The sequence below is a fragment of the Octopus sinensis genome, linkage group LG4 (assembly GCF_006345805.1).
Source record: "Octopus sinensis linkage group LG4, ASM634580v1, whole genome shotgun sequence".
NCBI classification, from domain to species: domain Eukaryota; kingdom Metazoa; phylum Mollusca; class Cephalopoda; order Octopoda; family Octopodidae; genus Octopus; species Octopus sinensis.
The window spans coordinates 73124424-73150411 of record NC_043000.1 but is presented as its reverse complement, the minus strand read 5'-3'; the positions used below and the strand labels follow the sequence as shown (position 1 = coordinate 73150411).

At 38.7% G+C, this 25988-nt stretch overlaps 2 long non-coding RNA genes across 2 annotated transcripts in view; both read right to left on the bottom strand.

Annotated features, from left to right (window-relative positions):
* Positions 1-7904, bottom strand: part of LOC118763005 — a 7994-nt gene extending 90 nt beyond the window's left edge. The window contains exons 1-2 of the long non-coding RNA XR_004998759.1: positions 7401-7904; positions 1-120 (exon numbers count right to left, since the gene is read on the bottom strand). The exon at positions 1-120 is cut by the window's left edge and continues 90 nt beyond it. This is a non-coding gene — a long non-coding RNA (uncharacterized LOC118763005). The remainder of the gene's footprint in view (positions 121-7400) is intronic.
* A 4609-nt stretch (positions 7905-12513) lies between these two features.
* On the bottom strand, positions 12514-24031 carry LOC118763006. The gene is made up of 3 exons (XR_004998760.1): positions 24020-24031; positions 23813-23820; positions 12514-12648 (listed from the first exon to the last, which is right to left on the bottom strand). It is a non-coding gene; the product is annotated as an uncharacterized LOC118763006 (long non-coding RNA).
* Positions 24032-25988: the final 1957 nt, after the last annotated feature.

Here is a 25988-nt window from a genome sequence, read left to right as displayed (position 1 = left end):
CTATCGTTTGGAAAATCCAGCTCTGGCCGGTAATGGTTATATGTGCTCCATTATACTAATAACATGACTTGGCTTCATGAAAATCGCTCACCCCTTTTGCTCGTAGATAATTTGTTAGATCTATATATAAACAGAGAGTAGGATCCAGTGTAGATTCAGATTAGTATTACACGCAATGTGTGTACATTCAGATATGTATTACACGCAACATATGTACATTCAGATATGTATTACATGCAATGTGATTGGACCTTTGATCTATATCCCACGCAATACTTGACCAATCAAAGCACAGGATTCAACCAATGTTCCCAACTCACATGATAGGTAAGACAATCAACCATTATAGATTAACGTGCTGAGCCTATAAAAGGCTAGTTGACTTCAATATGACATAACGGAAATTGGTCTCACAACAAAAGGTCAGGCTAGAGATCAATCAACAAATTTTTAATATTTAAATACAGAAGTCATTAGAAACTGTTCAATTTGACATTTCATTAAGTGCATTGTTTATACAATACATACTAATATCTATCTATATGAAGAGAAATATTTCACTGTTTTGATACATAAAATGAAAGATTCCTGTGGGAGATGTCAGTGTGCTTACTTCATATATCATCTGACAGATGATGCTACAATATTTGGAAATCTAGAGCTTCAAAATTTTAGAAAGACCACAGATCTTATCCCATGAGAAATGTTGCATAAGCATTACTATCATGCAACTAACTTGCTGGGTATTAATGAAGACACTGCTCTTTTGTTTAGCTTTCACTTTTCAGTTCCTTTAATTTTGTTCCAACTGATTTCAAATTTGGTGCATAGTAGTTTTGTATGCTGATTATGGAAATGAAATTCATTTTTGCCATAAATTTAAGTTAATAGCTTTTAAACTTTGCAAATTTTGAGTAATTTTAGCCAATCACAAATCCCAGATGCATTAGTGCCTCTTTTTATAGTACAAACCAAGCTATTGTCTGCTTAAAGCCATTACGGAGCTATATTCTGAACTTTTGTTTTTGAATTTTTGCGAAATAAATGTATTGTCTACATGAACTGAACTATTACTACATTATAACATACAATTTGCTTTTTGGCAATATTTTCCAAAAAAATTTCATTGAGGATTTTTTCTTTCCAAATTGTTTACATACCTGTTTGAATGTTAGTTAGTCTAGCATTTTTTTTTTATCAGACAGATAAATGAGTCCTTTCTGTTGCTGTCACAGTTTTTGAAATTTTAAAATCAAGTGTAAATTTTCTAATTTGATATATTAATGTAGTTTTACACGCATGCTATTTTAGAAAAATTTTCACTAAAAATATGCTACTAATTGATTAACCACAGGTCATCCACTAGTCAAACTGACGCTAAACCCTAATTCTAACCCTAAACCTCAACCCTAACTCGAACCCTAAGCTTTAAACCTTAATTCTAACCCTAGCCTATTTCAAACTTTCATTTTCACTGTTTACACGAACTGAACTATAGTAGTATAATGTACAGTTTGGGGGAGATGGGGTTGTAATTTTTCGCAAAAAATAAACTCATTGAGGATTTTTCCTTTTTATATTGCCTGTTCCAATTTTTCACATGATTTTATTAGTTTAAACTTATCAAAACTCCAGAAATTTTTACAACTTCCATTGTAATAATTAATTATTACCTGGAAAATAGTGCAACGGGTGTAAAACAAGGTGTAAAAAAACGAATATGAAAACGAAAATGCACAGAAAGCAATGGTGGGGAGAATTTGGAAAATTCACAAGATCCAAGTTTTTCCCTCATAACTTTTAGGAAATTAGGTTTTTTTTTTTAATGAAATTTCATATAAATTCCTTTCAAACAGCATACATTATAATTATAACGAAATTTGTGGGTAAAATCTTTTCTGAATGTGTGGGGAGAGGATTTTGTAAAAGTCACAAGATCCAATTTTTTCCCTCGTAACTTTAAGGAAAATGGATATCTTTTAATGACTGAACTACAGTGACCTAATATGCCACAATCTGGGATTAATATATTCAGCGATTTTTAAGGGGTATGTAAAAGATATTTTGTTTTAATAGTATTTTACTTGTTTCACACACAAACACTAACGTGGTTTTTGTAAGGATTTTGTATCATTCTTTCTCTTTCCTGTTCAGACTTCGTTACCACTAATTTTCATAACTTCAGCATTTTCACTTATTATTCTTTTCAAACTTGTTTGAATTTTCAATTCAATGTAATCCACACTCTAGAAAACGTATTTCTGCTAACTGTTAGCTTAAAATATGGGTAAAGAAAGATGGCTAATAAAGTTTCGCATCTCACCTTCAAAAACGCATTTTTGGGGGTCCTCCCCCACTTTTCCGAACAAAAATAAGGGGTTTACGGCACATTAGACATCCGTAATGCATGTCGTTTGAAAGGTGTTTATACACAATTTCATTATAAGATATCCATTTTCCTTAAAGTTATGAGGGAAAAAATCGGATCTTCTGAATTTTCCTAAGTACTCTCCCCACCCCTTCGGAGAAGATTTTTACCCACAAATTTCGTTATAATCGTAATGTATGCCGTTAGAACGGTATTTATAAGAAATTTTATTTAAAAAAAGACCCATTTTCCTGAAAGTTATGAGAGAAAAACTCGGGGTACTTGTCTATTGTCGTGGTCCCGGTTTCTCACACGCGAATTCGCGCGCGCGCGCGCACCAGGCGTAGGTACTCGATACTCGAGATCCTACGAGGTGACTTGCGCATGCGCAGTGCAGAATTCGCGCATGCGCGTTAACCCCCCCCCCCCCCCAAAAAAAAAAGGTGTTGGATTTCACTAAAAATATATATGTGTGTGTGTGTATATATAACATTTTCAATTTTACACAAAAAAATTACATAGTCGCTTTCCTCGCGGATTTACAGATAAATGAATTAATTACTATTTTACAGAATAAAATTAATGAATTAATTATATAAATTAAATAATTCTTGAAAATTAATTAATATTAATAATATTTTTGAACAAAGTAAATAATTTATAAAACTTGGTTAATAATTTTTTTTACACAAACGCGAACGTATATAATTTGTGAAACTTTTTTTTTTTTTACAGACGTATATAATTTGGTAAACTTAATGAATTAATTTCTTCTCATCATCATCATCGTTTAACGTCCGTTCTCCATGCCAGCATGGGTTGGACGGTTCGACCGGGGATCTGGGAAGCCAGAAGGCTGCACCAGACTCCAGTCTTATCTGGCAATGTTTCTACAGCTGGATGCCCTTCCTAACGCCAACCACTCCGAGAGTGTAGTGGGTGCTTTTTACATGCCACCCGCACAGGTGCCAGGAGAGGCTGGCAACGGCCACGGTCGGATTGGTGCCAGTCGAGGCGGCTCTGGCATCGGCCACGATTCGGATAGTGCTTTTTACGTACCACCAGTCCAGGGGTCCTGGCATTTGCCGGGTGCCACACTTGCCCCAACATGTCTTCGCAAGCAAAGGGGGTTGGCGTGGGTGCCTGTCGTGGGATGAGGTTCGATATCAACTTCGCTTGCCTCAACAGGTCTTTGTGTATAGATGTATAAATTTTTCGCACTAAATTCTTTCCGTAGAATTTATCAAAAAACGCGCAAAATTATTCCGTAGAATTTATCAAATTAAAAAACGCAAAATTAATATATTTTTTGAAATTGCAAATTATTTAGAATATAAAACAAATGAAGTTAAATTTTAAAAATAAATGTCATATACTTATACTCTGTAAGGTGCTGTGTTCACACTTCAATTTACTATTTTCTAGAAATGTTGCTTTTCTAATTGAAACAATTTTTCTCAATCTCCATTTAAAAGTCCATAATGCCTCTTGAGCCATATCAAAATGAACAACTTTGAATTACGCGGCGGCGGTGGTGGTGTGAGGTTCTAATTTTTTTTTCTGATCTCTCTTTGCCCCCTCTTTATCTCAGTTGTTCATTCCGCTAATATTTAGAAAAATTTTCGCGCCCAATTTTTGTTGTCGAGGGAAAAGATGAACGATTTAAAATAAATATATCTCAATTGTAGTGTGAGAAAGTATATATATTCTGATGACAAAATATATTATCTTTCAAAAACATCCCAAATTTATAGACTATATCGTGTAGGTTTAAGAAATATATATATATATATATATATATATAATATATATATATATAAGAGAATGAAACATCTTTCATCTGTCTCCCCACCACACCTCCATCTAGGGGGGCAAAGAGCGATCAGAAAAAAAATTAGAACCTCACACCACCACCACCACCGCCGCCGCGTAATTCAAAGTTGTTCATTTTGATATGTCTCAAGAGGCATTATGGATTTTTAAATGGAGATTGAGAAAAATTGTTTCAATTAGAAAAGCAACATTTCTAGAAAATAGTAAATTGAAGTGTGAACACAGCACCTTACAGAGTATAAGTATATGACATTTATTTTTAAAATTTAACTTCATTTGTTTTATATTCTAAATAATTTGCAATTTCAAAAAATATATTAATTTTGCGTTTTTTAATTTGATAATTCTACGGAATAATTTTGCGCGTTTTTTGATAAATTCTACGGAAAGAATTTAGTGCGAAAAATTTATACATTTATACACAAAGACCTGTTGAGGCAAGCGAAGTTGATATCGAACCTCATCCCACGACAGGCACCCACGCCAACCCCCTTGCTTGCGAAGACATGTTGGGGCAAGTGTGGCACCCGGCAAATGCCAGGACCCCTGGACTGGTGGTACGTAAAAAGCACTATCCGAATCGTGGCCGATGCCAGAGCCGCCTCGACTGGCACCAATCCGACCGTGGCCGTTGCCAGCCTCTCCTGGCACCTGTGCGGGTGGCATGTAAAAAGCACCCACTACACTCTCGGAGTGGTTGGCGTTAGGAAGGGCATCCAGCTGTAGAAACATTGCCAGATAAGACTGGAGTCTGGTGCAGCCTTCTGGCTTCCCAGATCCCCGGTCGAACCGTCCAACCCATGCTGGCATGGAGAACGGACGTTAAACGATGATGATGATGAGAAGAAATTAATTCATTAAGTTTACCAAATATATACGTCTGTAAAAAAAAAAAAGTTTCACAAATTATATACGTTCGCGTTTGTGTAAAAAAAATTATTAACCAAGTTTTATAAATTATTTACTTTGTTCAAAAAATATTATTAATATTAATTAATTTTCAAGAATTATTTAATTTATATAATTAATTCATTAATTTTATTCTGTAAAATAGTAATTAATTCATTTATCTGTAAATCCGCGAGGAAAGCGACTATGTAATTTTTTTGTGTAAAATTGAAAATGTTATATATACACACACACATATATTTTTAGTGAAATCCAACACCTTTTTTTGGGGGGGCGGTTAACGCGCATGCGCGAATTCTGCACTGCGCATGCGCAAGTCACCTCGTAGGATCTCGAGTATCGAGTACCTACGTCTGGTGCGCGCGCGAATTCGCGTGTGAGAAACCGGGACCACGACAATAGACAAGTACCAAACTCGGATCTTGTGAATTTTCCGAAGTCCTCTCCGCACCCAGTTGCTTTCCGCGCATTTTCGTTTTCATATTCGTTTTCTACACTTTTCTTTAACACCCGTTGCACTATTTTTTTTCTTTTTTTCGATTTCGTTTCCGGGTAATAATGTCAACATTAACCTTAATTTTTGCTTTCATTTTGCTTAATAAAAATTATCACGCAAAAAAATGCCAGCATCCAAACCCTGTTTTCTGATTGGATAAAAATACTCAAGCTTTAAACAGCTGTAACATTTTTGAAAAATAACATCAGTATACGAAATTCGAAAAGTTTCACTTAATTTTAAAATTTCAAAAAGTGTAAGCCAAACAGAAAAGATCTATAGACACTTGCTGACTTATCTTTCATTGCAGTATCAGTCAAAACTTTCTTCCTACTTTTTTTTAAATATCTCCCTGACTTCATTTCCTCATAACTTTCGAAAAATATACATATTTTTAAATGAAATTTTGTAGAGATCGGTTCTCTATGTTCATGATGATAAAATTTAGAATAATAAAAACAATTTTTTTTCAAGAATTTCGGACTATTCTTCCCGCCCCGCGCACACACACATCCTCTCTCTTATCCTATCACCAATTCCCATAACTTTTAACAAGTGTTTTCTTTCTTTCAAATATATGTCTGAAATATTAACATTACCTAATCAACACCATCGTAAACGATTTCTATAAAATATCACTTTAAAACATACGGTCTAAAGAGAGTTGAGGAGGTGAGGAAAAAAACATGAAAGAGTTGCAGCGACTTAATTTCGGTTTTATTCGCCAAATTTCGGTATTACCCGCTTTTCACATTTCTGCTTCTTCACATTTAGATCCTGTATAATATTAAAACGGAAAAGAAAATGACTCTCCCCAGACACAACAGAATATGCTTCAACACACATAAATAATCTTGGGTCAAACGCTTTAGTTTAACCGAATCCTGTAAACCAAATCCATAAACGAATTATACTTCAGTTTCAGACTTTAAACATTCAAATTATAGGCATACATGATTTCTGACTAATGTCAAAATATAACTATCAAACCGAATGCTTATTGTCACGTTTTAGCCTATTTAACTCACAATTTATATTTAAGTTACACATTTTCTCAATCCACTAACATCTATGTAAAGATTACTATTCGAACAAAAAATATGATTAACCGAAATTAAACGAGTTTTGTTGTTTACTATTATTCACTAAGCTTGATATTCTATCCCCATGACTTGCAAAAGTTAAAATTTCCTTCATATCTACTCCCTATCATTTTAATGTTTTGGAGAAACTGTGTCTGATAAATGATGAGATGGTCATGGCTAAGTTTGTATAATTGGACCTAGGACTAAACATTTCTGGCCGAAGTAAAGAATACGCACACCACCCGTTGTAACCCTAACCTCGATTCGGGTGATGTACGTATTCTTCACCTTTGCCACATTTCTTCCAACTTACTTCAGTTTCTGAACGCCTGGAAAATGATATTTACAGAAAACATTGAAATACTGATGAAGAAATATATTTAAACATCAATATAAAAGATGTAACTAACAAAATAATAAACAGAACTTGTTGAATATTCATGATCGATAAATATCGTAAATTTATCAATGGACAATTTTACAGAAAGTACTGCAACAAATTATAATTGCAGCAACCTAGTTGAATGTGCCTTCTAAATATAATATGAACAAGAAATGTGCAATAATTATAATATGAATATTGAATAATACATTTTAGAAAAGATAATTCATGGAATGATATTCACTGCGAATATGGTTGACCCACTACATCGTTTTAAAATCTTCCTATTCGTGACTGGAAGAACAATTAAAATTGAAAGCAGTTTACCTCTTTTAGGAACAGGTGGGGGTGCATCCTTGCTACTTGGTTTTGTTGACATAGCTTACAAATATTTATTATCAGTTAGTAATCACATTAAATGTCGACCTATTTTAAAAATGAATGAACTGAATGAATTCCGATAGAGGGCGTAAATGTAATAAGGAAGAGAAGCAGTAAGAGACTTTGGTGGTACATCAACGAAACTTTCTGTATTCGTAGTTATATTAAATTAACATGTAAAGAGCATGTGTTTAATATTTTTGAAGTGTCTACTTGTGAGTTTCATTAAACAATACGAAAAGCATACCAGCTAAAATAAAAGTAGACTATCAAAAAGGTTAAAAACGTAGGTAAAATTACATTGTAAATAATGGATATGATGATGAGTGGTTGCACCAATTACAACTAAAAGAGATAACTATTTTGTATTAACGGAAACGAAATATAATGGTGACCGTACTTGTATAAATGACATGTGGCAACAATGACGACGAATCTTTCCATCAAAATATCTATTTAATTCGATTAAATAAAAAGCAAGGACAATGTTTATTTAAATTTAAGTCTGAATGTTTGAAAGTAATAATACATTCTTCGGATCTTTTCCTTTTGAACGGCAGTTTTCAACACAATTTCTAGTTAACTGAACACTTTAAAACTTCGTATACTGGTAGAATGTGTCAAAATAAAACATTTTTTTCTCTTGGTTTCCTTGAGAAAATTGTAATTTGTAAGTTTAACGTAGTTTAATTTTTCGAATTTTCACCAATCGATTGCCTCTATTGAGCTAAAATCATTTGCTGCGTCTAAAACTGAGACAACATCCTGTCACTGACCCTACACTAACCCTAACCCTAAATTCTAGCCTTTCGTTTTTTTTTTCTTAATTGTTAACTTAATTTAATTGTTACGCGTGTGTCTAAAATTATTCGTTTTGTTTTGAGATACACGTGTATTGTTTAAACTATTTTCCATTGCTTAAGAAAAAAAAAACGAAAGCAATGGAAAATAATTTAAACAATTAACAAACAAAATAATTCTATAATTTTATACACACGTTTTCCGAACGTAAACATAATAGTGACAGGATGTTTACTCAGTTTTAGACGCAGTAAATGATTTTAGCTCAAAAGAGGTCATTGATTGGTTAAAATTAAACTACGTTAAACTTACAAATTACAATTTTCCAAAGAAAGCCAAGAGAAAAGTATGTTTTAATTTAACACATTCTACCAGTATACGAAGTTTAAAAGTGTTTAGTTAACTAGAAATTGTGTTGAAAACTGCCGTTCAAAAGGAAAAGATCCCATTCTTCGACAAGTTGTGCATATCGAACGGGACACAATGAGTAAGATTTATACATTTTTGACTTTGAGATAAAATATACTTTTTACAAATGTTCACTAACTTACAAAAGCTAAATCATCTAAGAAAATGACCCTCTCTAAAAGCACTAAAAACACTATAACATAATCTAAGTACTATTTCAGAAAATTATCTCCATTCTCTTTGAGCATATAAAAGACAAATTTAACTGGGGCAGAATGAGTAAGACAAAATAAGATAAATTTATCTTTTCAATTCTCTAGAATATTTGAGAAATGACTCATACAGATCAGTATTTTTTCTTAGACATTAGAATGATCAGAAATGAAACAAAAATTTTAAATATGTTGGTCAAGTTTGTAGCATACCTCAGTGATATCCTCACTGTTTGAGAGACATCATAGAAATAATGTCATGGCAGATAGCAGCCATCCTTCGGAAGCTAGGGATCGGTTGTATCCACTGCCCTAATTGGTTAGTTTTGGTGCAGTTTTATTTCATGCCATTGTGTAAACCAACCAATCATGGCCTTTGGATAAGGTCCCATGACACAGTCTTCTAAATGCTTTGTTTGAGCCAAATAATCTCTATAAAGCTAGTCACAACAAACCGTATTGCGTCTTTGGTCCTCGATCATTGACCACACAGCATCTAGCGACAGACCAGCCAGTTCCAGTGACTCAGCCATGTTCCCGCAACGACACCAACATGCAACATCTCAAGATGTTTTTGACCACCGTCACATTCATCTCAACGTCACCTTTCTCTACCATCACCATCACCATTCTGATGTGACCAGGCAGAGTGTGCAAAAAGTAGTTTACACAGTTGGCAAGCTGGCAGCAAAGGATTGTCAGGAAGCCGGGCAAAATGCCTTGCAGCATTTCTTCTGAGTTCAAATTCCACTGTGATTGCTTTTGGTTTTCATCCTTCCAGTGTTGATGAAATTAGCACTGGGGTTGATGTAATCGACTATCCTCTCCCCAAGAATTTCAGGTCGTGTGTTTAGAGTACAAAGAATTATTATTACAATCTGGCAAAATCATTAGTGTCAGAAAAAATGCTTTGTGGTACTTGTTCCAACTCCTTATGTTTTTCGTTCAAATTCTGCCGTGGTCACATGTCTTTCATCTGCAAAGTACAAGTCAAGTCCTGGGTTCGATGTAATCGGCTGATCCCCATACCCACCCTAATTTCAGGCACTGCATCAAACTAGCAGAATCATTAGAGTGTTGAGCAAAATGCCTTTTGTCGGGTGGGATGTTGGGGAAACACTCTGTAGCCAGAGCTTTAGCTGCCATTCCATTATTGACATTGTAGAACTGTCTGTAGCCTTGACCATCACTAGCATCTTGCCTTGGCATGATATGAAGAAATGGTCAGTAGCCGTGGTCTATGTTCACACTCCCAATTATGTATGTTGTGAAAGAATTGTCTATAACAATGGTCAGCTCAGGTACTTCCATCTAGATATGGTGTGAAGAGGCAGGAAGCATTCCAGTGGAACACAACTGGAAAGGACTGGCAGTGGACATGATGCATTACCGGCAGGGGACATACCTCTTGATGGTCGCCTGTGGACCGGGCAGGTTGGCCATATGGAGGGAGATGAAGATAGGGACTGGAGAGGAAATCACAAGAATACTGTATGAGATATTTCTAGAATGAGGCCCTGTGGATGAGCTGCTTGTGGACAATGGCACTGTGTTTTGCTCAGAGGTGCTGGGGGAAATGCTCAACAAGTGACATGTCAGCTGTTTCTTCAGGGCAACATACTGGCCAAGTGGCAATGGGGTTGTGGAGAGGCATCATTGTACCATCAAGACCATAGCAGAGAGGAGCCACATCTCATCAATCAAGGCTGTTTTTTGGTATTAATATGTCACTCAGGATGGGACAGGCTGAGGTCAATGCCACACAGGGCAATATTCAAGTATGATTGGAGGCATCCATGTACTGCATCGCCGCATCCTGCAGAAGAGAAAGAGCATGCTTTGTGCAGGTCAGAAAAGAAATCTGGGTTAAGCCCCCAAATGTGTGGTGCACATCACAGTGGGAAAAGGGAGCAATAACCTCTGTGAATTCAAGGAACAACATATCCATAGATGGCATGCCACGACATGTTTTGGATGTGCGCAGGATCATCAATGCAATGGAGGGTGGAGCCAACAGTAATGGACAAAAGGACGAAGGCGGCAGGAACATGCCAGGAACTGAGGTCAGTCCTAAAGTCCCGCAGCAGTCACAGAGGGAGCAGTACCCTCCTCGCTGGTTGGTTGATTATGAGACAAGTTAAGGCATGTGGTTGGGGTTGAGAGGAGGGTGTGGGTAGTTGGTTGAATGATCTTCAGAGAAAGAAATACAAAAGGCCTTACCTCAGCGAAATCAGTGGTCTCTCACAAATTCAACACGTCTTGTCGCTCTGCCATCTGTGCTGGAACTGACCCCACTTGCTCACTGACCACACGTGTTTCGTGCTCACGTATGCGCCTTTCACTCTTCCACCGGCCCCAGCAAGCCGACCTGCATGAAGGCGTGCTCTTCCTCTGCCCTGGGTCGCATTGATGCAGTAAATGGATGCCTCCACTTGTACCTGAATATTTCCCTGTGTGGCACCGACTCCTCAGCCTGTCTTGATCTGGGCGACATATTGTACCAAAATACATCCTCGATTGGTGAAATGTGGCCCCTCTCTGCCATGGTCTTGATGGTATGATGATGCCTTTCCACCACCCCATTTCCACTTGGCTGGTATGCCACCCTGAAGAAGCGGTTGACCTTCCACCCATCAAGCATTTCTTTCAGCACCTCCAGGCGAAATGCAGTGCCATTATCCAGAAGTATTTCATCCACGGGGCCTTGTTCCAGGAATATCTCATTCAATACTTTCACAATTTCCTCTGCGGTCCCGTCTTCATCTCCCACCATATGGCCAACCGCCCTGGTCCGCAGTCAACCATTGAGAGGTATGTACCCTGCTGGTAGTGTGTTATGTCCACCGCCAGTCGTTTCCAGCTGTGGTCCACTGGAATACTTCCCGCCTCATGTACGCCCAGAGCAGGGTTGATGGACTGGCACCTGTCAGCTGCTAACCACTCTCTGCACACTCCGTCTTTTTACATCGGAGTCAACTTTCCTAGCTAGGAACAATGTCCTGTCCAACCCCATGTGATGCATGGTATGCAATCTCTGCAACTCTGAGTCACTCAGACGGCATACTGCAGCCACAGCCTGCTCCGCATCCTCTGGCACCTGCAACCAGGCTCGCTTTACCCTGGTCAGGACGTCTGCCCTGTTCTTCTGGGAAGGCACAAAGATCACACTCAGCTTCAGATTGAACTCAGTGGTTAGTTCACACAGTATCCCCAATTGACGCTTTACTAGCATCTCTGTGGCCCTTTTGGTTCGCACCCTCCGCTCATTGGCGATGACTGCTGTTACGCAACCAAGTACAGTGGCCGAATCAGTTCTGATTTCTATAGTGTTCAACCCCAACTTCAAGGCTAGGTTCACTCCCTTCAACACGGCATCCAACTCCGCCACATTGATATGATTGCAATCATCCGTCTTCCTGAGCCAGGCTGCATCTTCCACCATGACACCTCCCACTTCTAAAACAACCCCTATTGCGATGCTACTGGCGTCACACCATACAATTCTGCTCTTTGATTTGGGAACATACCAACTGCCCCTCACTGGATCCTCTGCTCTTACTCTGACCAAGACTTCCTGTATCATGTCAGCCGTCTTCTCCCCCACTTTATCGTTTCACTTCACTCCTTTGGCTCTCTTGATGAAGCTACATGCTGTCCAGAGCCATCCTGCAATCGGGTAGTGTCCCACCAGCTTCCCACACACTGAGAACAGTTCCCGTCTACTCATGCTGGTGCCCAGTTCGGGGATCTCGTTCCCTCGCCAGAACACCAACCTTGTCTCTCCATAGCTTGAGGACCAGTGCAGCACCTCCCTCCATTGCCTCTGGTGGCTTGGTGATCAGTCCACAACTCTTCAGGTGGCCTATGACCTCCATTGCTGGCATTACGGTTTCATCCACCAGAATATCATCAATGTGCAAATTAGTGGCCTTTTTTACTCTGTCCACCTTTCCCAGGATGGCCTTGAGAATTGTTGCCATAATCTTTGGCGCTGAATTCAGCCCGAACCCCAACCTGGTCAGACAGTACGTCCAGCCCTTATACCTGACAAGCTGATACTTCCACAGTTTCTCAGCCACATGCACCTGTAGGTATGCTGACTTCAAATCGACGATCATGGAGGCCCTTGTCATCTGTGTCCACTCTCACAAGGTGTCTCCGTAGACATCCGTGGCCTCGCCACCTGTATGACATGATACGTGGTCATTCAGCTCTTGGAAGTCAAGCACTGGCCTGACCTTATGCTTTGTGGGCTGTATCACTGCCATCAGTGGCAGGACTCTGCTCTCTTCTTTTTCCCAAGGGATCAATATGCCCTCCTTAATCCACCACTTCACCTCTCCCTCGAACTCACTTCTGGCATCTCCTTTTAGAGTATGCTGATAGCAGCCCACTTTATTTTTTAACGTCGGGGCTCTCCCTTCCAGTGCCACTTCACTGCCATCGAAGACAGCCTAAAAGTCCTGATCTTCAATGGCCTGTGCAGCATGCTTTTCCTCACAGTTGTCGCCAGTGCATGGTCTCGCCATACATGGTTTCCCCGCAAACCCGAACATTACACCGGCCTCGTTAAAGGTGACACCTCCCAAATGGGTGATTGCATCCATCCCCATCACTATGTCAATCTCGTCCACCAAGTGGCCAACTACAATTGCTCGCAGCATCAGTCTTATTCCCTGCACCACAATCTGCACATCTGTAACGCCTTCACAGTGTACTTCTCTTCCGTCGACTGCTCTTACACTGCTTTCTCCACTCCATATCTCTGCCACTTCTGAAATCATCAGGGTTGTCGTACAGCCCATATCCACAAGGGCTCGCGACATCTTCCCCTCCACCAGAATGTCGACTACAGGTAATGATGATAAACGCACCTCTATTGATCCAAAGGGACAACTACCAGCGCACTAGTCTCCCTCAGACCGTTTCCTCACAGACATTCACTGGCTATATGCCCCGTTTCTCGACACCAGCAGCAAATGACCTCAGGCTTGGGTGACTTGCAGTCTCGTACCATATGCGGGCCCTGACACTGTCCTTTGAATGGTCGCACATGTTCTTTCTTCGACCCCTCTCCGCTGCTCCTTGCTCGGCCACTTTGCGTTGTTGCAGTCGCTGCTACCGACGTTGCTCTGCAGCACAAAACTAGCACGCGAGCCCAAGATATGATGTCCGCCATTGCCATCGAGTGAATGTTTGGAAGCTTCTGCAACTCGACTGACATGTTGTCAGGAAAGCCAGTCACAAACGCCAACTTAACCGTCCGGTCCAGTGACTCTCCCTCATAACCCGCCAGTTTAGCCAATCTCCTAAGTTCATTGGCAAATATGTCAACCTGTTCCCCAGTCCATTTTGTTTTCCCCAGGCAAGCGTATGCCTCAAACATTCCCTCCGCAAAGGCCTCCATCAACCGAATTTCTATTTTCTCCGTGCTAAGTTGGTCCCTCTCTTCCATTTCTAGATACAGCGCCAATGCCGAACCATCCAAGTACAGTGGTATAAAACTCACTAGGTCGCTTATTTTGTGGAGCTTCACCACCAACTTCACCTTCTTCAACCAAGCGACTACATCTGTGACACCGCAAAATGGTTTGATCATCTCGTTCGAAATATGGGCAACACTCATTGTTCGTTTTTTTTTGTTTTTTTTATGAGCCGAAATAGCTTGTAGCGTGATGGAGGAAAAGGACAACAGAAAAAGAAGCAACGGGAGAAAGAAATACAAAAGGCCTTACCTTGTTGAAATCAGTAGTCTCTCACGAATTCAACATTGTCGCTCTGCTCGCTGACCACACGTGCTTCCTGCCCACACATGTGCCTTTCACTCTTCCGCCGGCCTCTGCAAGCCTTACTTCCGTCCACCTCATCTGTCATCCTTTCCACCAACACCACATAGCTCATCACAGCCCATAACACCGCCAACACCACAATAGACATAAACCAATACATAAATGACAAATAATATATATTTTTATAAAACGTATAACTTATAACTAGATCTCAAAAAGTATAAAAATGAATGATCAATATATAATATATTAATTAAAAAAACTACATATGTTTCATGGCTACAATTAAATTCGAATTACAATTAAGTTTAAATTCAATTGAAATAAATTCGATTTAAAATTATAGTCAATCTTCAGGTTAATGATAATAGTTAAATAAATAAGCAAATAGAGTTAAACAATATTTATTTAAGAAATAAATAAAATAATAATTTTTCTTATAGAAAAATACTTCATTAACTAAATTAGAAACTTAAAACATTAGGATTATTTCCTACAACACACTTATTATGTTAAATATTTAATTTTTAAGGTAAAAAAATAGATAGAAATATGTAGAAATATGTATTTATCTTTGAAGATATATTTTGGCTTTAAAAAACATAAAAAACTATTGAATATCTTAAACTCAGTTATACTCCAATATTTAATTACCAAATTATTTAACAAAATAATCACTATTAATATTTTTAGATTTAAGTTCAGATTGAATAAGTATAAAATAATAAATACATAAAAATAAGTATCTAAATTATAATCAACAAATATAGTAATTAAAAATCTAAAATATAAAATTTTCTCTATTAATAAATATATAAACATATAACCAAAAATAAATAAATTAGTCCATTATTACTTACATAAATATGATAAATATCTATAGAATATATTTATGAAATACAATTTTGAAAATAAAAATTAAATTAAAAATGTATAACCTATCTTTAAAAAATCGTATGACTATTTTACGATCTATATACCACAGTGACTAATATCTTAAAATTTACGTATATATATATCTAAATTATCAATAACAACTAAAATAATTATAGATTCAAATTTAACAATCAATAGTTATAAAAAAAGTTTACTTAACTCTCGAAAACCATGTCATTAACACATATATGATGGACTCTCCTCTCGAAGATGATGAATGAGCATTCAACTTTTGTTGAACGACCTGCACAACTGATTTATTTATAGTCATCAAATGTTCATGTCACCATCTATTCACTGTTATCTGAATAGGTTCGTGGTGTACTACGCGTCAGGTGTCAAAGTGACCACAGAGCAAAATGAGATGAAGTGTTTTGCTCAAGAACACAATACACCACTCAGTCTAGAAATTGAAACCATGATCAGTAGGTCATGAGTGTAATACGCAACCACTAAACCATGTATATATGTGTGTGTGTGTGTCATCAGTAGTTCATTTATCCGAAAAAGAAGCACATTCTACAACATTAGAGTAATAATACATATAGAAGGTTGTTTGTTATGGCCGGTTAAAGAGTCACCATTGGTTTCACAGCTATAAAGCGCTTAGCTGTGTAGGTGACTTGTCAGACTCAAATAGCCAGCCTACCTCCAGTCCAACCTTTTGAGTCTGATGAGTCACCTATACAGCCAAGTGCTTTATAGGTGTGAAACCAATGGTTACTCTCTGACCAGCCATAACAAACAACCTACTAAACATATATATATCTTAGATCCTGGTAGGGTATAAATGTAGGCTATTTCCAGTGAAGCACTCAGCTCAAGTTCTGGGTTATTAACACAATTGGATTCCAGACTAATACCAAAATTCTTCAAGTGAAGAAAATCCAGGTTTTACAATGGTAACCCCATAGTGTGGGTGTGGAAAAGAGTAAATTATAATCCAAATAATAAGAAGACAAAGAAATTCTTTAACAAATCTTTAATGATTCTTTACAGTTGTTTCTGTACCAACTCAGCTTGTAACACCAGTTTACACAAAAATTCAAAGTGAAAATTTATGTAATGCTTGCAGGTTTAGACATTTGAGTGGCACTTCATCAGGCTTGCATCAAAGATATGCTTTCACATTGTGCATCTTCCATTGTGTGTGTGTGTTATTTGAAGAAGAAGGAGGAGGAGGGTAGAGAAAGAGCCAGTTTCTAACCTAGATCCGAGGCTCCTTCATTGGGATTTCAACAACATCAACAAGATATTTTTGTATGTATGTATGCGTGTGTGTGTATGTATGCAGCATGCATGCATTCATGTATTTATGTATGTATATGTGCAGATTTGTATGTTTTGTTTCATATATGTATTCTCATGCATATACAGAGTAGGGCACAGAGGACGGATGTGTTCAAAAAATTCACAAAATCATTAATTTTAGTTGTAAACAAATTTTATTGACATCAATGTATCTGTATTGAATTAGCATTTGTCAAAATCAAGTGTGGAAAACAACAACCCTCATGTGATGTCCATTTTCATTGATGCATTTCTGAAGGCATTCTTGGAAGTTGGCCTCCACTCTCTCCAGGATTGCTCTGTTAATTTCAACTTTTGCCCAATGACTAATTTGTATGGGTGGAAATGCAGGCCTTCATGTAAAATACGCCTTACCAATTGATTACCGATGCCAAGTTCAGTGGAATGCCTCCAAGCAGAGTGATTTGGACTCTGTATCAAAGCTTGTCTGATGCGTTCCACATTTTCTAGGGTTTGTACCATTCATGGTGTGTGTCTCCACTGGTTTCCTATTCATTAGTGTACCTCATATACAATGTAAGATTGTGTTATGAGTGGGAACAGCTTGATTTTGGTGTATGTTGAAGTGGTGCTAAAACTCATACTGAACTGCTGTGAAAGACTCGCCATTCTTCACATAACAGTCGTAGACAAACACGTGATGCTATATCATTCACTGTACCATGGCTTTACCTGAAAAGAAAAAAAATGCTAAGATACCACAGGCCGAATGGTACCTGTTGGACATATGTCCCTCCCCCTGGGGCTGAGTAATAGCCATTTTAAAAACGTTCATCTTCTCTGCTCCACCCATATATATATAAGCATGTCTAGACATGCTTATATATACTCAAATAATAAACTTCTGGAAAGTTTTACAGATGTTTACAGTTCCAGTGATAGCTTGGATCTGTAATCTTCGAATCAGCTTTCTCCTTTCTGGCTTTGAGAAGCCTGATTTCTCAGGCTTCATACTTAGGCAGTGTGTTACATATCACAGTGACCCAATAATTACAGGTATAAATCTGAACTTGGATAGAGTAACTGGAGATTTCTCAATAGTTCAGCATAAGTATTTTCCTTTTCGCTGATCTCTAGCTTTTATGTTAACATCCAGTGGGTAGCTAATTTCCCCTACTGTACACAGTTTCTTCTCTATCCCAAATCACTATGTCAGGTCTATTACATTTACATTTTATTGAGGTTTTCACTGGAACGTTCCACCAATATTCCTTTTTATTAAGAGTGGCTATGGCTTCTACCATACTGAGGGGTCTTATTTCTTAGGCCCTGAAGTTATCCTTCTGATGGATCTCATTATACAGTGTTTTGGATACAACATCCTGTCTCATCAGTAGATAATACTGTGATGACATTTTCGGACAACTGCTTATGATGTGGCTGATATCTTTGGTGTTAACTCCATAAAGTCTTCTTTGTTTTTTTTGCTGCTTTTCTTGCATTTCTGTCCCTTTTGTGCATTAGGTATTTGGTTGATATTTCCTGTTCCTGGATTGCAAACGCATACCCTTCAAAGTGGGAGTTAGTAATCCAGTTGTTGGTCTATTATAGACTGCTTTGATAATCAATGTTACTATCATCCCGGAGCTTTCTGCTAATATATCCATGCATGGTCTTCTGCTGATGTATGCTCGTCCTTTCATCTGATATGTTGTGGTAGGGTTATGCAACTTCTGTGGGCATGTACTTAAGGTTATCAGACAAGTAATGTATGTATGTATAATAGAATAAGTGCTAAGCAATGATTAGGAATAAATGAACCTTGGGTCAGTTAAAATATGCTTATGACATATTGTCACTTCCACAGGCGGTTGAATAGAGTAACTCAGTCACTGATGTTGACTGTTTTTTAGTTAATGCTTCAGCTTTGTATCTGCCCAGCTTCTTCTTCAGAGGAAAAATTTAAACGATTATATACAAAAAAGGTATACATACATAAATGCATGGGTAAAAAAGAACATAGAGAAGATAAACAAATGTTTCAAAATGGGTTTCATTATCAACAGAAACCAGTGACAAAAGTTACTGTCCTTAGACATCCACATAAAGATTACATCCACATAAAAATTACAAAAAAAAGAACATTCCATATAGTATGGCATGATGTATTTGTGCAATAGTGATTGACCCAAAAATATGTCAAATTCAACTTAATGAAGTTAAAGGCTCCCTAAAAGAACAGAGTTACTCCTTAAAATTAATAAAAAATTGAATTATAAGAGCAATGAAACTAGACATTGTACAACTGAGGATAACTATGAAAAAAGTTGAAGAAAATACTATTCTGTTTATGAACACACATGATTCAGGAGGAACCAACATAATTAATGCTACCAAATTAAACCTATGAATACTATTTCAAAGCCTCAAAATGGAAAAAACTAGTTGATGAAAATCTCAAGGAACATCAAACATCAACCAAAAAAGTCTTTAAAAGCATCTCACAAGAGCAAAATTTACATCAGAAGATAATTCAGAATGTTCCATGGAGACAAAAGATGTAGAATATACAATAACAACAACAATTTCAAATATTTGGATACTGGTTCTCATATAAAAGTGTATTCTCCTTCCAAATAAATGCAAACATGAACCACAAGGCACAGAATCTTATTTACTGCATAACCTGCCCCAGTTGCAACGAAAATTATATTGATGAAACCACCAATTCCCCTTGATAATGTGCAACATACCAAACAAAAAGAATTATGTAAGATTCTATTGAGCAAACTTCTGGAAATATGCGGAAATAGTTGATTCAAGATTTTTCCATTCAACAAATGCCCAAGTGATTCTCCAAAACACTGGATGGCAATGAAACTAAATTAAAAAAAAAAATTCACCAAAACAAAACGTGTAAAAAGTATATTTATGCAATCATGAGAAATTCTTACTTAAAAAAAATTACTTTCTCAAATGAAGTAAACCAGATAGTCACCAGATATTATTATTAATAATGTTCTCATTACTGTTACTAGTCAGTCCACCTGTGCATACCTTCCTTCTTGTGACACTTGTGAAGACCTGTTGAGGCAAGTGAAAATCAAACAAAATCAAAATAGATGAACATCAATGGAATTTGTATCTTTGTGGTACCAGTGCCGGTGGCACACAAGAATACCATCCGAACGTGGGCGTAGCCAGTACCGCACCGACTGGCCTCCATGCTGTGGGCACGTAACAATCACCATCCAATCGTGGCCGATCGCCAGCCTAATATGGCTCCTGTGTCGGTGGCACATAAAAAAACACCATCCGAGCGTGGTCATCTGCTAGCCTTGTCTGGCACCTGTGTCGGTGGCACATAAAAACACCATCCGAGCGTGGCCGTTCGCCAGCCTCGTCTGGCACCTGTGTCGGTGGCACATAAAAAAAAACACCATCCGAGCGTGGTCGTCTGCTAGCCTTGTCTGGCACCTGTGTCGGTGGCACATAAAAACACCATCCGAGCGTGGCCGTTCGCCAGCCTCGTCTGGCACCTGTGTCGGTGGCACATAAAAAAAAACACCATCCGAGCGTGGTCGTCTGCTAGCCTTGTCTGGCACCTGTGTCGGTGGCACATAAAAACACCATCCGAGCGTGGCCGTTCGCCAGCCTCGTCTGGCACCTGTGTCGGTGGCACATAAAAAAAAACACCATCCGAGCGTGGTCGTCTGCTAGCCTTGTCTGGCACCTGTGTCGGTGGCACATAAAAACACCATCCGAGCGTGGCCGTTCGCCAGCCTCGTCTGGCACCTGTGTCGGTGGCACATAAAAACACCATCCGAGCGTGGTCGTCTGCTAGCCTTGTCTGGCACCTGTGTCGGTGGCACATAAAAACACCATCCGAGCGTGGCCGTTCGCCAGCCTCGTCTGGCACCTGTGTCGGTGGCACATAAAAAACACCATCCGAGCGTAGTCGTCTGCTAGCCTTGTCTGGCACCTGTGTCGGTGGCACATAAAAACACCATCCGAGCGTGGCCGTTCGCCAGCCTCGTCTGGCACCTGTGTCGGTGGCACATAAAAACACCATCCGAGCGTGGTCGTCTGCCAGCCTTGTCTGGCACCTGTGTCGGTGGCACATAAAAACACACATCCGAGCGTGGCCGTTCGCCAGCCTCGTCTGGCACCTGTGTCGGTGGCACATAAAAAACACCATCCGAGCGTGGTCGTCTGCCAGCCTTGTCTGGCACCTGTGTCGGTGACACATAAAAACACACATCCGAGCGTGGCCGTTCGCCAGCCTCGTCTGGCACCTGTGTCGGTGGCACATAAAAACACCATCCGAGCGTGGTCGTCTGCCAGCCTTGTCTGGCACCTGTGTCGGTGGCACATAAAAACACCATCCGAGCGTGGCCGTTCGCCAGCCTCGTCTGGCACCTGTGTCGGTGGCACATAAAAAACCATCCGAGCGTGGTCGTCTGCTAGCCTTGTCTGGCACCTGTGTCGGTGGCACATAAAAACACCATCCGAGCGTGGCCGTTCGCCAGCCTCGTCTGGCACCTGTGTCGGTGGCACATAAAAACACCATCCGAGCGTGGTCGTCTGCTAGCCTTGTCTGGCACCTGTGTCGGTGGCACATAAAAAACACCATCCGAGCGTGGCCGTTCGCCAGCCTCGTCTGGCACCTGTGTCGGTGGCACATAAAAAACACCATCCGAGCGTAGTCGTCTGCTAGCCTTGTCTGGCACCTGTGTCGGTGGCACATAAAAACACCATCCGAGCGTGGCCGTTCGCCAGCCTCGTCTGGCACCTGTGTCGGTGGCACATAAAAACACCATCCGAGCGTGGTCGTCTGCCAGCCTTGTCTGGCACCTGTGTCGGTGGCACATAAAAACACCATCCGAGCGTGGCCGTTCGCCAGCCTCGTCTGGCACCTGTGTCGGTGGCACATAAAAAACACCATCCGAGCGTGGTCGTCTGCCAGCCTTGTCTGGCACCTGTGTCGGTGACACATAAAAACACCATCCGAGCGTGGCCGTTCGCCAGCCTCGTCTGGCACCTGTGTCGGTGGCACATAAAAACACCATCCGAGCGTGGTCGTCTGCCAGCCTTGTCTGGCACCTGTGTCGGTGGCACATAAAAACACCATCCGAGCGTGGCCGTTCGCCAGCCTCGTCTGGCACCTGTGTCGGTGGCACATAAAAAACACCATCCGAGCGTGGTCGTCTGCCAGCCTTGTCTGGCACCTGTGTCGGTGGCACATAAAAACACCATCCGAGCGTGGCCGTTCGCCAACCTCGTCTGGCACCTGTGTCGGTGGCACATAAAATCACCCACTACACTCTCGGAGTGGTTGGCGTTAGGAAGGGCATCCAGCTGTAGAAACACTGCCAGATCTGACTGGCCTGGTGCAGCCTTCGGGCTCCCCAGACACCAGTTGAACCGTCCAACCCATGCTAGCATGGAGAGCGGACGTTAAATGATGATGATGATGATGATGATGAAAATAACTGGAAAAATTCACTTAAACAACCAATGACACACATATGCTTAAACACACACACATTTAAAAGCCTTCTCAAGCTATTTGATAGATTTAATTTTCTACAGCTGGGCAACATGACAGCTGACCAAATATCCTGTTAGTGCAAGTGATAAAAAGTTTGGCATGCCATCAATTTATACCATCCCAGAAAAACACACCTTTCTTTCTCAAACCAAACCTCCAAAAATCTCACATGCTTTGTTTAAAAATTCACCACACTCACTTACACACACATACATACACATACATTTATATATACAAACATGTAGATTCAAAATGACAATGAACATCTCAACTAGCCACTCTCAAAACATCCTTTTCCTGAGAAAACAAATTCAACACCAGATTTTTTTCAACTAAGTCACACATATAAACAACCCATTCATGAGGAATCCCGGAGAGGGATGAAAGCACTAAATAAATAGTTTTTATCCAAATTCTGACCACCTTTTTCTTAAAATATAAAATCTGTACACCACTTGAAGCAATCTATACACGTGTGTGTGTGTGTGTGTGTGTGTGTGTGTGTGTGTGTATACATGTGCGTGTGTTTATGTGTGTCTATATTAAACTAAAACTCAAAGTTTGTCTGTTTTCCTGCCCTTTGATTAAGATAAAAATTACAACTAAAATAGACATTTCTCCCTTTAAGAAAAAAATATCAAGTTGAAAATGTTGATTTGTGGTGGCAACACTTCAAAAAGAGTCATCATAGCTACCACCATACATCCTTTTCCCTTACTTTTTTTTACTTTCTTTTTTCCTCCCTTAGTCATTCAAACAACTTTGAATAAGTGCTGTGGAGTGAAAGATAGAAATTCTCCCTATATTTTTATGAGATATTTTTTATAAGAATTCATAAGAATATTTTTCCCAGATGCTACCAAAAAGGCTTGATTTAAGCCTTCCAACACACAAAGCCAAAAGGACCAGAGAAAGGGAGAGGTATCAACTAAACAGGGAAAGACATCAAGATATTAAAAAGAGAGCAATTAAGACTTAAAACTGAAGAACAGAGACAATGTAAATTGGAAAGACAACAACTCCGATATTTAAATGAAAATTATGCTCAAAGGGCTGAAAGACTAGAGCAAGATCGAATGAGACAACAGCAAGTTCATTTGAATGAAAATGAAGAACAGAAACGACTTAAATTAGAAGCTCAATGGCTTCAAAACCAGCACCGTCAACTCTGCAACCATCAAGATATTGATGTCTCTCTTGGAGAAATGAATCAAATATGCCCCTATTGTAGAGCTTTCAAATTTCCAGGAGAAATTGCCATCTTTTGCTGTATTAATGGAAAAGTTAATTTCGCACCATTACATGACTTACCACCAAAAATGAAGGAATTATTTGAAGGTCAGAAACCTATTAAGTGGCGATGGACTGACCTCATATTTCAAAAAGATAATCATAGTAATCTATTTCCACTCACTCGACTTTGGGGGGAAGGGGGTCGGTACTTCAAATCCACGTTTTCAACTTAATTGTTTTCTTAAAGAGAAAATTACTATGCTTTCTTTTTTACTCCCTTAATCTGTTGTTGCATTGCAAAAACTTTTGACTGTTTCCTCCCTGTGCTGTTGGATGGCTTCTATTGGTATAACATGGAGTTGAAATAAATTCACTAGAAGGGACTCTGTTTTTTTGCCCTTTGATTAAGTTGATAAAAATTATTGTTGTGTCTGGGGAGAGTCATTTTCTTTTTGTGCCTGATAATTAATACATTCACCGGTAAAATTTCCACTTATTTCTTATTTTTATTTTCCTAGGTGGAAATTTTATGAGTGAGTGTGTAAAATTATAAGGTACAAAAAGAAAATAACTCTCCCCAGACACAACAGAATATGCTTCAACACACGAACTCATATAAAGAATCTTGCAAATCAAATCCAAAATTGAAATATAAAAATTACTATTTTAAATAAAATAGCATTTCTTCCTTAGTCACTGCACATCGATATTTTCAACTTGAAGAGGTTTATACCATCCCAGGAAAACATACCTTTCTTTCTCAAACCAAGCCTCCAAAAATCTCACATATGCCTTATTTAAAAATTCACCACACTCACACATGCATACATACACATACACTTATATATACAAACATGTAGATTCAAACATGGGTATATCTAGTATATATATATATATCACGTGATCACGTGACCGACCAGACCATCAGATGTTGCTACACATTGCTGGTCACAATGCGTTCGCATTGTTTTAGCCTTCGAATGACGCCACCCCGCTGGCTAAGCGAGCAGGCCAACAGATGAAAGAGTGAGAGAAAGAGTGGTGAAAGAGTACAGCAGGGATCACCACCCCCTGCTGGAGCGTTGTGGAGCTTTTAGGTGTTTTCGCTCAATAAACACACACAACGCCCGGTCTGGGAATCGAAACCGCGATCCTACGACTGCAAGTCCGCTGCCCTAACCACTGGGCCATTGCGCCTCCACACACATATATATATATATATATATATATATATATATATATATATATATATAATATATATATATATATATATATATATATATTATATATATATATTATATTATATATATATATATATAATATATATATATATATATATACACACACACATTTATATATATATATATATATATATATACACACACACACATTTATACTTTCAAAATAATAAGGGTAGAAAATTTAGAAAAACTCTCATACCAGTGGCTAGCATGTGTAATAAAGTCAATAGACAACATATTTTCATATATAATAGTGTACAAACAATTAAGTATTTATACACAAAAGAGGTAATCTTTGACAGGACACCTTGAATGCTAGAAAGGGCAGACAAAACCCAAACCATGAATAAAAGCAATTTCAAAGAGGATGAAATTATAAAATATTTTTATAGTTAACCCCAAACTCGAGTTTCTGTATTAATGAGCTAATAAATTAATTTGTCATCTGTACTTCAGACAAACATTTATGCACAAGAGAAAAGAATCTCATTCCCCATGGCCTCTATCAACGTGATGACAATGACAGAGAAGGAAATGTAAAAGCTTTGACAAAAAAGTTATAGTTTACAATAAAACAATCTTAGCTGGTTTGTAGTTTCAATGAGCATGTTTGCAATCAAAATATCAAGGCTGATTCCACCTTAGATACAGATGCAGGCTGCCTTCAAACTCTAGAAGAATGTATTGTAGAGCATTTGTATCGAGAATATTTAACAATCACATGATGTCATGATGTGCTGGAATGTTGCCCACATGATCAGCGAATTTAACCAATAATGACTTTGCCTGGAAATAATGTTGCCCATATAATCAACAAAATCTGGCCAATCTTCACATGACTTCATGTAGCTTCAACGGCAATCTCAACTTTTGCTGCTCTCCTTTGAGTCCATCAATAGATATAAAATGACACACATGCGTCCACCAGACAGAGCTTTTGAGATGAGCAGAGAAAGTGAATAGATATGGGCAGTGGCTGAACCAAGCTGACATTCAACATAATGAAATATCGGCTACAGCAACACAACTTGCAGTAACTTTTTGGATACTCTACAATTATACCAAAACAATAACATCCAAACTCTCTCAACATTTGTCATTTGTAGTAACAA